Source organism: Cetorhinus maximus, chromosome 16, assembly GCF_964194155.1.
Source record: "Cetorhinus maximus chromosome 16, sCetMax3.hap1.1, whole genome shotgun sequence".
In the NCBI taxonomy this organism is placed as follows: Eukaryota; Metazoa; Chordata; class Chondrichthyes; order Lamniformes; family Cetorhinidae; genus Cetorhinus; species Cetorhinus maximus.
In genome coordinates, this window is record NC_135894.1 from 71,906,403 (window position 1) to 71,918,622 (window position 12,220).

Below are 12,220 nucleotides of genomic sequence, written 5' to 3' on the forward strand. Positions count from 1 at the left end.
AGTTTTTCCAGCTATTTTTGTTTTTGTTTCAGATTTCCAGCATCCGCAGTATTTTGCTTTTCTAACAGTATTATATCACTGTACAGGTTCGGGAGTATTGCATGTGACAAAATGAGGATCTATATTATTTTAGTGAAACCCCTTTGAATTTTATTGCTGTGCACACAGAGCCATGTGTACTTACTAAATCTCTCCATTCAAACTAACCATTTCTTAGTCTGTGTCAGGTGACCTTCTCTAACTGCTTGCCACCCTCCAGCATTTTAAGAATAAACTGTTAACAGAGAGTACCGTTTTGCTTCTGCGCCTGGGCCAGGTGCTTGCAACAAGGAATAATATTGTTGCCTCACCTTATGAGATTTCTTGAGGTCTGGCACCTTCTTCCTGATCTTTCTTCAAGACATGTGAAGGCGAGAGACACTCAGCACCACCTCCACACATACTGATCACTCCTAAACAATGTCTCTTTCCCCTCACTGACTCTTTCCTGGTTAACATCCAACACTTGTTCTCTAAACTCCATTTTCCTTATTTGGATTTTATTTTTGTTCATTCATGGGATGTGGGCATTATTGTCCTTCCTGGATACATCACGAAGCACAGGAATTTCGCCCGATGCATATCTGCCCTAGCCTTCCCACGTTATTTCTCTTGTTTAAAAGACTTCTAATTGGAGTTCACAGTTGGATTCGGAAGATGGTTTATTTTTTGTTTCAGTTGGCTGGCCTGCTATGTGCATGTTAAAGCATGTGTTTTCGCTCACATGCTGAAAACAGTCAAATCATGTGTTAAGCTGATTTTTTTTTGTAACCCTGTGAAAAAACACAAGCAACCCATTGTTAATCCTTGAATAGTGCATTAACAGTAGTTCTGAGACCACTGCTATGAATATCTGCTGGAAAATGTTGCTTAGGTTACTAACAGCCGAGTACCTGAGCCATGGCCGAGTTTGTAACACTCTCGTCTCTGAGTTAGAAGGCTGTGGAGTTAAATTGTGTGCCAGAGACTTGAGCACAAAATTTAGCCTGCTCAGTGCAATACTGAGGGAGTGCTGCACTGTCAGAGATGCCGTCTTTTAGATGAGATGTTAAATCAAGGGCCTCTGCCCTCTCGGGTAAACGTAACTATTCAATAGCACTACTCAAAGAATTGCAGGAGTGTTCTCCCCCACAATTATTATATTGCCTTTGCTATACACTCCAGTAATTTCTTGCTTCATGCTCTGTCCAACAGTACACTTCTTTGGATATGTACAGCGACTGTAAAAGCCTCCCACAAAATCCAATACTTTTGAGGAATGTTTATAGTTAAGACACTGCCCTGTATGGCGCAAAACTATCTGATTAATAGCTGAAATCTCATTTTAATTGTAGCAACGTTATAAGTCATGATGTCACAGGATTACCTCAAACAAGAAGCAGCATTTGGGTTGGCCCTTATCTGGACAGGCGCACTGGTTTACCTAGTAATTATAAATGTTGCTTTAAATTATGGCAATGATCAGCATTGATTCTGCAGAAATAATAATTTATCATAATAATCTCATCTCATAATAATGCTTGTCAACAGAGGTGACTGCCTAGTATTTGTTTAACTTGAGGGAAAGTAGTAGCAGCTTGTTAAGGCCCAGTATTTACAACAGGATACCATTTGACAAAGATATGAAGAAAGCAGATAGAGAAAGGCCAGCTAGCCCATTGATTCTGTCCCACTTTGGCACAACTAGGCAAAATGCGCCCCCCCCCACCCATACTCCACACTCAGCAGCACCCATGTGATCTTCTGGGAGAGGCAAAAGAAAAGAGGAAAAATATTCCAGGCCAATTCAGGAAAATAAATTCAGAGAAATTCCTCTCTGTCCCACAGGGTGATCAAGATCAACTTCCAGGAGAAACCAGCGACCATCAGATACATCACTCAGCATCCCACCTATCTTTTGGATGCAGTGTTATCAGCCTCCAGTAGAAAGTTGACTGGTTCCCTTCTGAGCCTTTGCAGTGAATCTGCACCTATTGGACAAGCTGGCAACTTGTTCCTAATGTCAATGATCTCCTGTGGAAAGAAAACCCTTCTGACATCTAACCTCGTTCTATGCTTATTTATCTTATATACACGTCCCTTCATTTTCCCCATTTTGACTAATTCAAATAGTCTGTCCACACGGACAGATTAGTAGAATTGGATTGCAAGCTAATAATCCCATTAGTCCATCCACATTCTATATAAGTTTCCATGGTTATCGATTTTCTAGTCCAAATCTCTTGTCCTCCCCAGAAGACAACAAATCATGCTGGCATATGGTTCCATAGGTATCAATTGATCTCTGGTGCTTTATGGCAACTAACCATTCTTCATGTGTAGGCCTGGTGAATGAGTAGGCTTTTCAATTATGGGCAGAATCCCTATCAATTCTGATCCTGTTCTCACTAACGCACAAGCACACTTTCTAGCAGAAAACCTCGTATAATATGGGAACCTCATGATTTACCCAGCCCAGAAAAGCTGAGCAAATTATAGAACCACTGTCTTTCTTGTGTCTTAAATCCAAATATTGAGCACAGACTAAAGATGGATGCTATAAATTCCCTGGTCTGCATTGTACACTAGACATGTCTCTAGGAAAACCACTGATTATTTTTAACTCTTTCAGTGCTGCCTCTCTTCTCCTGGTGGGTTCTGCTGTTGGATAAAAGCAAAATACTGCAGATGCTGTATATCAGAAAAGAACAGAAAATGCTGGAAAAACTCAGCAAGTCTAACAGCATCTGTGGAGAGAAAAAAAAAAGAGTTAATGTTTCAAGTCCATATGACTTCTTCTGCTGTTGGATGATGACATAAAACATTGAGGGTGATCTTGAGTGGTCTTGATCCAGTTCCAGTGAGAATGGGTCCACAGAACAATAAAACTCTAATTTCACACTCAATTGGTAGGCAAAGCTTAAATGATCCCAGGACTGCTGAAACAGGAAATGGGAAATACTATATCAGTGCAGTAGGTGGTGTCCTTTTGTGAATGGAGTTGAGTCTCCTTATTGAAACTGAGTACAAAGAGTTTTCCTTGCCAACTATTTGCTATCCTTGATTTGGGGGTGATTGATGCTGACACTATTTATCCAAAGTGGAAAGAGTTCATTCTCCATCAATGACATCACTCACAAAGAGGAGCATATAGGAAAAAAAATGTTCTGGGACCTCATGACAGAAAATTAGGTTAGTGATGAAACAGGATGCATGACTTTCCAGAATATCGTTTTTTTCGTTATTTCTAAAATATATACTGACTGTGTCATTACCCAGTAATCAATCACTGAACATCAGTTGAAAAGTTTGCAATGAGTACTTCACAATTGTTAATCCTTCAGTGTGGTGCAGCTATCCATAGTACACCTTGCCTGAAAAAATGAGTGGACAATTAAACAAAACTGTCTCACAGACTTCCAAATCAGCTTCAGAAGAGCATTGTAAACTGTTCTCACCTCACTTTCACAACACAATGGTGTCTGATTTCCTTGGGAAGATTTGTAACTTCCCTGATGGCTTATTAGGTAAATGTATGATAGTGGACAAAACAAACCAGGAAATTCCCAGGTCAAATGTGCTACAATTAACCTTAGCTTATCAGAAGGAGAATTGAACCATAGATTCCATTGCTGCTTATAATCTTGCTGCAAGATGTTTATAGATGCCTGGTAAAGATCAGATCTGATCAGACCAGTGATGCCCTTTGTGAATAAATAGCCTTCTGATGCCCACTGTCACATTCTCTCATGAATAAAAGCTTCTTGAACAAGATAATGAAAGCTGCCTTCAACTATGGAACTGCAACTCATTATAAGTCATCACCTTCAAGAGGAAAGGAGCAAGAGAGTAAATCAGAGGGAAAATTGCAGAAAAAACAAAGAAGTCAGTACATTATAATCACTTCCAGCACTCACTTTTTTACTCAGTAGTTGCTTCCATTAATAATTCCATCACTTAAGCATGTGATTGATAGGAGCTAATGGTATGGCACAATTGTTCTCGCAACTGAATCACTTAAATGTACAAATCTGAAATGCTGCTGGTGAGCATGTCTGGCAGCTGCTGAAGGCTGCCTGACCCCTCAGGATTATCCTTGTAAAGTGACTGGCTGCTGTCTGTAGGCAAGTCATTTCTGGATAATTACAGCTCATGATAGCTGGGGAATGAATCACTAGAGAGAGAAGTACTAACAACACATGCAGAAAAAAGGCTAGAGGAACCGAGCTTACTTGCTGGTTGCTTACTAATGATGAATACTAACTATTTTTGGTGAGTGAGTGATGGCAGACCTGGGTAATTGTTCAGATCAGTCTTATTTATTTAACCAGCTATTTAAGCAACCAGTTAACCCTACCAGAAAAGCATTTGCCCATTCATATACATAAGCTTATTACATGGTATGAAGGTAGGCATTTAATCATAAGTAATGTTATAATTTTTTTGTAATATCTGATCAACTAGAAATGTTACATTTAGGCTTTTGAAACATTGGGCTGGGTTTTATGCTGCCCCATCTGCGGGTTTGAAGACAGGGGTAGGCCAATTGAGGCCCTTAAATGAGCAATTAATTCCCATTTAAGGGCCTTACCCTGCCATCACTGGGATTTAACAGGCAGCGAGAAAGTCCCATGACAAGTGCCAGTCTGGCAGCTTCCCCTGCACAGGCTGGTGGTAGGCAGGTGTGGCCTTCCTTAACTGGCTTCCTGGGATCATCGGAGGCCCCGCAGCAAGGTTTTACACCATCCCCCCCACCCCCAGGTTTCCTTTCCCCCATTGGCCTCTCACATTCAAGTCCCTGCTTGCCGCCAGGCAAGACCCCCCAAACACAGACTCAAGTCCCAATTCAACGCTGTACACCTCTGTTGGCCAGCAGCTCTCTGAGGTGGGATTTCCTGATTCCTGCCTCCAGTCTATGGTCAATAGCTGCGTGGCAGCCAATGTTCTGCTCGGTAGGCTTTCCCCTGATTTTTAAACCAGGAGTGGGAGTGGGGGGAGTGGCGAGCAAGGAATCCGGTGCCTTAAAACTTCAGCCCACTCTGCCTCATTTTTATGCACTATTTTTAATGTGTCTCCAACGTTAAATCAGTGCAGCTCAATTTCCTGGCCAACAACTTGTCATGCAGGCACTTCTGCTGACCTTTCACCCAAAACTTGATCCCCAGATTTCCTAGCACAAATTAAGCTGCCTGCAGCCTACTTGCTAAGTCCCCATACATAATTTAAATATATTTAAATGAGGGTCAATAGCACTGCATCCCTGGATTTCCTGTATTTATATTTGCAATGCACAAGGGTTGGGGGTGGCGGGGGTGGGGGCTGGGGGTGGCGGGGGTGGGGGCTGGGGGTGGCGGGGGTGGGGGCTGGGGGTGGCGGGGGTGGGGGCAGGTGGTTGCAGTGGGGTAATTGGAACAAGAAATATAAGGTGTGGCTTTACCAGAATTGACTGAGACTAACAAAAGTGGGAGGGTTTGAACCTGAAAATGGCTGGACGTTTGAGGAGCAATTGCTGCAGAAGGGATCAATCTCTTAAATCTTTTTTGTTGCATTGTGTGGACTTGCTTCTGACCACCTGAAAGAGTTTTGGATGACAGAGAGATTTTGACCTTTGCCTCACAACAAGTGAGAACTTCTCAGGATCATGGTTGGCATTATCTGTGGATATAGGAACAAGAGTAGGCCATTCAGCCTTTGAACACTCTTCTGCCATTCAATTAGATCATGACTGATTTCAACTCTATTTACCCGGCATTGTTCCATATCCCTTGATACCCTTATCTAAAAAAATATATTGGCATTAGTCTTGAATGTTTTCCCAGCATCCACAAGCTTTGGAAGAGCAAGTGTAAGATTTAAAAAGTGTAAAATTTATTAATTTTGCTTCCAATTTCCAGCCCTCCATCATTTTCACATGGTCCATCTCTGACACTTCCCTTCCCTTCCTTGACCTCTCTGTCTCAATTTCTGGTGATAGACTGTCCACCAATATTCATTACAAGCCTACTGACTCCCACAGCTACCTTGACTACAGCTCCTCACACCCTGCTTCCTGTAAGGACTCCATCCCATTCTCTCAGTTCCTTCGCCTCCATCGCATCTGTTCTGATGATGCCACTTTCAAAAACAGTTCCTCTAACATGTCTTCCTTCTTCTTTAACCAAGGTTTTCCACCCACGGTGGTTGACAGGGCCCTCAACTGTGTCTGGCCCATCTCCCGTGCATCCGCCCTCACACCTTCCTCTCCCTCCCAGAACCATGATAGAGTCCCCCTTGTCCTCACTTGTCACCCCACCAACCTCCGCATTCAAAGGATCACACTCCGCCATTTCTGCCAACTCCAGCATGATGCCACCACCAAACACATCTTCCCTTCACCCCCCCCGATGGCATTCCACAGGGATTGTTCCCTCCGGGACACCCTGGTCCACTCCTCCAAAACCCCCTACACCTCAATCCCCTTCCACGGCACCTTCCCATGCAACCACAGAAGGTGCAACTCCTGCCCCTTTACTTCCCCCCTCCTCACTGTCCAATGCGGTTTCCTCTACATTGGAGAGACCAAACACAGACTGGGTGACCACTTTGCGGAACACCTTTTGTCTGTCCGCAAGCATGACCCAGACCTCCCTGTCACTTGCCATTTCAACACACCACCCTGCTCTCATGCCCACATGTCCGTCCTTGGCCTGCTGCAATGTTCCAGTGAAGCTCAATGCAAACTGGAGGAACAGCACCACATCTTCCGACTAGGCACTTTACAGCCTTCCGGACTGAATATTGAGTTCAACAACTTTAGATCATGACCTCTCTCCTCCATCCCCACCCCCTTCCCGATCCCCCTTTTTTCAATAATTTATATTTATTTTTCTTTTCCCACCTATTTCCATTATTTTTAAATGTATTTCCATCCATTGTTTTATCTCTACCTTTTAGCCTATTTCGATCCCTTCCCCCCACCCCACCCCCACTCGGGCTATCTGTACCTTGCTCGTTCTGCTTTCTACCCTTAATGTCACCATTAGCACATTCCTTAGATAATATCACCACCGTCAACACCTCTTTGTCCTTTTGTCTATGACATCTTTTGGCAATCTCCACCTATCACTGGCCCTCTATCCAGCTCTACCTGCCCCACCCTCCCTTAAACCAGCTTATATTTCACCTCTTTTCTATTTTTCCTTAGTTCTGATGAAGAGTCATACGGACTCGAAACGTTAACTGTGTTCCTCTCTGCAGATGCTGTCAGACCTGCTGAGCTTTTCCAGGTATTTTTGTTTTTGTTTTGGATTTCCAGCATCCGCGGTTTTTTGCTTTTATCTTTATGTAAGATTTCCACCACGTTTTGTGTGGAAAAGCGCTTCCTTATTTCACTTCCAAATTTAAGATTCTGCTTCCTCATTTTGGATTCCCTCGCCAGAGGAAATAATTCCTTTGCATCTACCCCATTCAATCCCTAATGATTTTAAATATCTAAATTAGATTACCTCCTAACCTTCTAAAGCTTTCAAGCTCAAGGAAATACAGGCCAAGTTTATCCAACTTGCCTTTGTAATTTAATCCTTTAAGCCCTGCTATTCTGATGAATCTGTGCTGTAAACCCTCCAAGCTAATATATTTTTCCTGAGCTTCAGTGCATAAAACTGAGTGCAGTACTCCAGATGGGGTGTGATCAGAACTCTGCCCCATAGGAGCATCACTTCTTCACTTTTGAATTCTAATTCCCTTGAGTTTAACGGCAACATTTCATTAGCCTTTTTGTTTACTTTTGTACCTGTGTCATAGGCTTTTAGTGATTTATCAACTTGGATGCCGGCAAGCAAGGTATGAAGATGGCAGACATTGACAATGACAATGACAGTTGCTGACAGCAGTGACTTCCAGATGCATGCTGACTGTTCGGAAGGGCATTAGAAGAGGCGAGCAGAAATGAAAAGCTCAGCTGGCTAAGAAGAGGGTCCAGAGAAAACAGAGCCGTAGACCTTCTCAGCTCATTGCCTTCCTCTGCAGCAAATGTGACAGAGAATGCCATGCCCCAATGAGGCTCCTGATGTGATACTTAACACAGTGTTGACCACCATGGTGCTAACCATTGTCTTATGAGACGGAAGGCTCCACGCCCAAATCTCTTTGCACCTTCACTGTCTTGAGTCAGAGGCTGGGGTTGTCTGGTCCCGTCCACCGGAGGAATTGGTGTGGGCGGGACCGGGAAACTTAGAGAGCAGCCAAAAGTCTATTGAAGTTGCACTTTTGAGGAGTGCTGGTGAATTCCAGTTTGGCACAACAACAAGGCAACAATACTCCTCTAAAAGTAGGGACTTCCATGCTCTGAAGGTACAGGCTATGTGACAACATGCAGAGGATCTTGTTATTCAACACAAGATTAACTGGAAAATCACAGAATGCATGTATCGCTTGAATTCAATCCTCACTTTCTCTTTAAGGAAGAAAATTATGTTAACAATGGCTTGAGGGTGGTAAGCTGTATTCCTGCTGCCATTGACACCTCAATATAAGGTATTCAAACAGTAGTAGAGGAATGCTACAAGACATATGTCTCTACCAGACCAGTCATTGAGAGGACCATCAAGGTTTTAAAAGGGACATTTTGCTGCCTTGACAGGTCAAGAGAAGCTTTGCTTTACTCTAATTCATATTTATCACATTTTTGTAGCCTGCTGTGTCCTTCATAACTTCACCAGCTAAGAAAGACCTACACACGGATATTCCTGGGGAGGCGGTATGAGCTGCTTTGGAGGACTCCTCCATAACTGCTGCATGGGACATCAGAGCACAACTGAACACTGAGCTCTTCTCTTCTGTTTCAAAATCTATCTTTGGTGCCATTGTCTTAGCTCCCAGACCTTCAACAAAGGATTAATCCTTCTTTCCCATACCCATCCTAGAAAATCATAAAACATCTGACCACTTTACCCCTGCATGCCATATGAATAATAATTACCAAATTTAACTAATCAACATAAAATAGTTGTACCCTATTCTGTACAGCTCTAACCTGCACGAGAAACAAAGCACACATAAATGCAGTCTTTTCTTTCATACAGCAAGGTACAAAGTGAACAAAAGCTCGACAGTTGGAGGTGGATTTTTGGTGGGATGTCGAGTGCGATCTTCCTGGAAGTGGCCAATTAAGAAGCTGCTTCCAGGAGCCCCATCCAATTAAGGGTGTCAGGTGGACCTGAAACGCAGGAGGCCCAGTCAGAGGCCCTCAGCAATGTTCGGACAGAAGCTCCACCAAGAGAGGTGGACACTGCTGAGGCAGGCGGGAGAACAAGATGGAGCCTCAACGTGGACGTGCTCCTAGTTGTCTGTTGAGAAATCAACAAATAAAGAGGCCTGAAGCCTGTACGGGCATCAGGATGGAGGGGAAACCACTACCCAGGAGCAGTGATAGACACAGTTGCAGTCTTTGATTCCCACGGTCCAGTCATTAGGGCATGGAGTCTCTGGCTCCAATGATCCCCTGGCCTACCACCAGGAGGCCACCTCAAATGAGCTGCTGGCCCCCACAATCAGGTGCCAAGAAAATACTGGCACTATCTCAAAATGGCCCCAATTGGCTACACGCGTCCATCGAGCGAGGAACCAACCCTGGCCCCAGCCTACCCGTTGTACAGGAAAATGTCCTAATGCTGTTCCCCGCTATATTCCTGGGTCCCCCCCCAACCCCAACCCCATCTTCATGGGGCTGGGAAAATTGAGCCCTTGGTATATGTTAATGTTTTTACCAGATGAAAGCCAAAATAAGAGACCTAATAGTGATTATGTGATTATAAATAATTCACCTATATTTCTGACATTTGTTTAACAAACACAAGTCATTAGCTGCCCAGTTTCTCCAACATGATTTACATAATGATACATCATTAATTAATCTTAGTTGACTGACGTTGATTTATGAGTATTTGACAATAGTATTAATCATTTCATCACAATATCAAATCAATCAATAAAAACTTAAGATAATTCATTACCTATCAGCTTTAGGGCCAATCCTTATTATTCGTTTTTTAGTGTTGGGAAGTTAAATACGAAAGAGCAAAAATGTAAAGTGTAAAGTTAATAAGTATAGCTGTAAACAATGATTACAGATTGTTCTGAATGGTTTATCAGATCTTACAGAACTGCAATAGCTACTCTGAGTGAATTATCATGTAAGAGCTAAATTTTATCTGTGTACCTTACATTCTGGTACGTATGCATGGTGCAAAGAAACAATTTTGCTTAGTAGCCAAATATATTGGTGAATTGATAATAAACAACTAAATTAAATCCACTCTCACATTGATGCATAGAGAACTACTGAGACCCAAGGCCGATATAGCTTACACAGCATTATTCCACAGTAGTCAGACCTCTGCACTGGTCTGAAACAATTCTATAGCATAAAAGCTTAGTACTGTTGTCAACTTCATAGCCATTTGCAAAAAAAAGTCCCAAACTTTTACCACCCTTTTTGTGTGTAGAAGTGTTTCCAATCTCACTCCTGAAAGGTCTGCCCCTAATTTGTAGACTATGCTCCCTAGTCCTAGACTCCCCTACCAATGCAAATAGTTTCTCTTCATTTACCCTATCAGTTCTGCTTAATATCTTGAAAAATTTTAGCACAACTTTAAAAGTATTTATGTTGTAGCAATATAGCTTCCTCAAAATTAATTTGAACATGTTATGAGTTGTCAACAGGCCAGTAGATGGCACACCACACCATATGGAGATGTTGGGCCATAATTTGATGAGGGGGTGAATCTAATGGCATCTACCATTAGATTGACTTGGCCTTGCAATTTAACTGCAACAATATTTTGCAGTAGAAATTGCTGGATCGGCAAGCTAAAAACCCCACAGCGAGGAAACCAACCATGGGACCTGAGTGAATAGGGCAAGATACTGTCTATCTCCTAACCAATCAGATTGAAATAAACAGAGGGAATGGAAATTTGAGTGGGTGAATTCAATGTCAAATCAGATACAGGAAGAGAAATGAGGAGAGCAACAGAAAGAGAGAGAGGAAAAAGAGACAGGAAGGAAAAGGAAAAATTATTAATCTAAAATTTCACATTTTTAAAATATCTAACAACAATTAAAACCTGAAGAAATGAGACTCCGTGTTTCTATTATTTAATTTTCAGTACGAGAAAGGTTCATTGCAGTAATTACCAATTAGTACATTGTTCAACAAATCTCAGACAGCTAATCCGGGCTTAATTACATATGTCTGGACTTGAAATGACTCTAAAACAGGCTCCTTGCATCACCTCAAACCAGCTCCAATATTCAGGGGTGAGTTTAGTTTGTGTTTACTGCAAATGTACAGCTTGCCATTCAATGATTTCAATAATGAGGAACACAATGGCCCATAACTTCTGATCTCCAGGGTGATGAACCCATGAGGTACCCCAAAGATCCGCTGGAGGACCCCCCGGAAGCCCCATGTAAAGACTGCGTGGCAATTACCCGGAAAGCTCAAACTTCCAATGGGCAATTACCCTGCACTGGGGACCATCTGAAACTCTGATTTATATCATAGTCTTCAGATGGTTCTGGCTGTCTTACAGGAATAGTTACCCAGGAAAGTTAGAAGAACTAAAAGCATTTCTAACCCCTGGGAACTATGGTACTGACAACCCCTGACCCCCGAGGAGGACCCTGACTACACCCCCATTCCCCCACTGGAACCCCCCACCTCACTGACTACCCTCCCAACCTCCAACTACCCATGACCCCCTGACTACGCCCCCACCCTCCTGACTAGAGCCCCAAACCCCCCAACAACCCACCTGAGCCTTCAACTACCCCTTTATGCCCCAACCACCACTGACTATTCCCCAAACCCTCGACCACTCCCCCATCCATCCCAACTACCCACCCAAATCCTGACTATCCACCCACCTCACCAACTACCCTCCTGTCCCCCTATAGGACCCCTGATTACCCCCAACCCCCCAACTAGCCTACCAACCCCCTACAGGGCACTCAACTACACCCCGACCACACCCCCAACTACTCCTTGACGCCCCTGACTACCTTCCAACCCTGACTGTCCACCCCCAGAGACCACCCAACCCCACCCACCTACCACCTGACCCCCCAGCCACCCAAACCGCCCCAACTCTCCGATACCCTCCACTGACCACCCTACACCCCCCAACCAGGGGATTGCACCCCCCCCCCCACCCCTGTACTG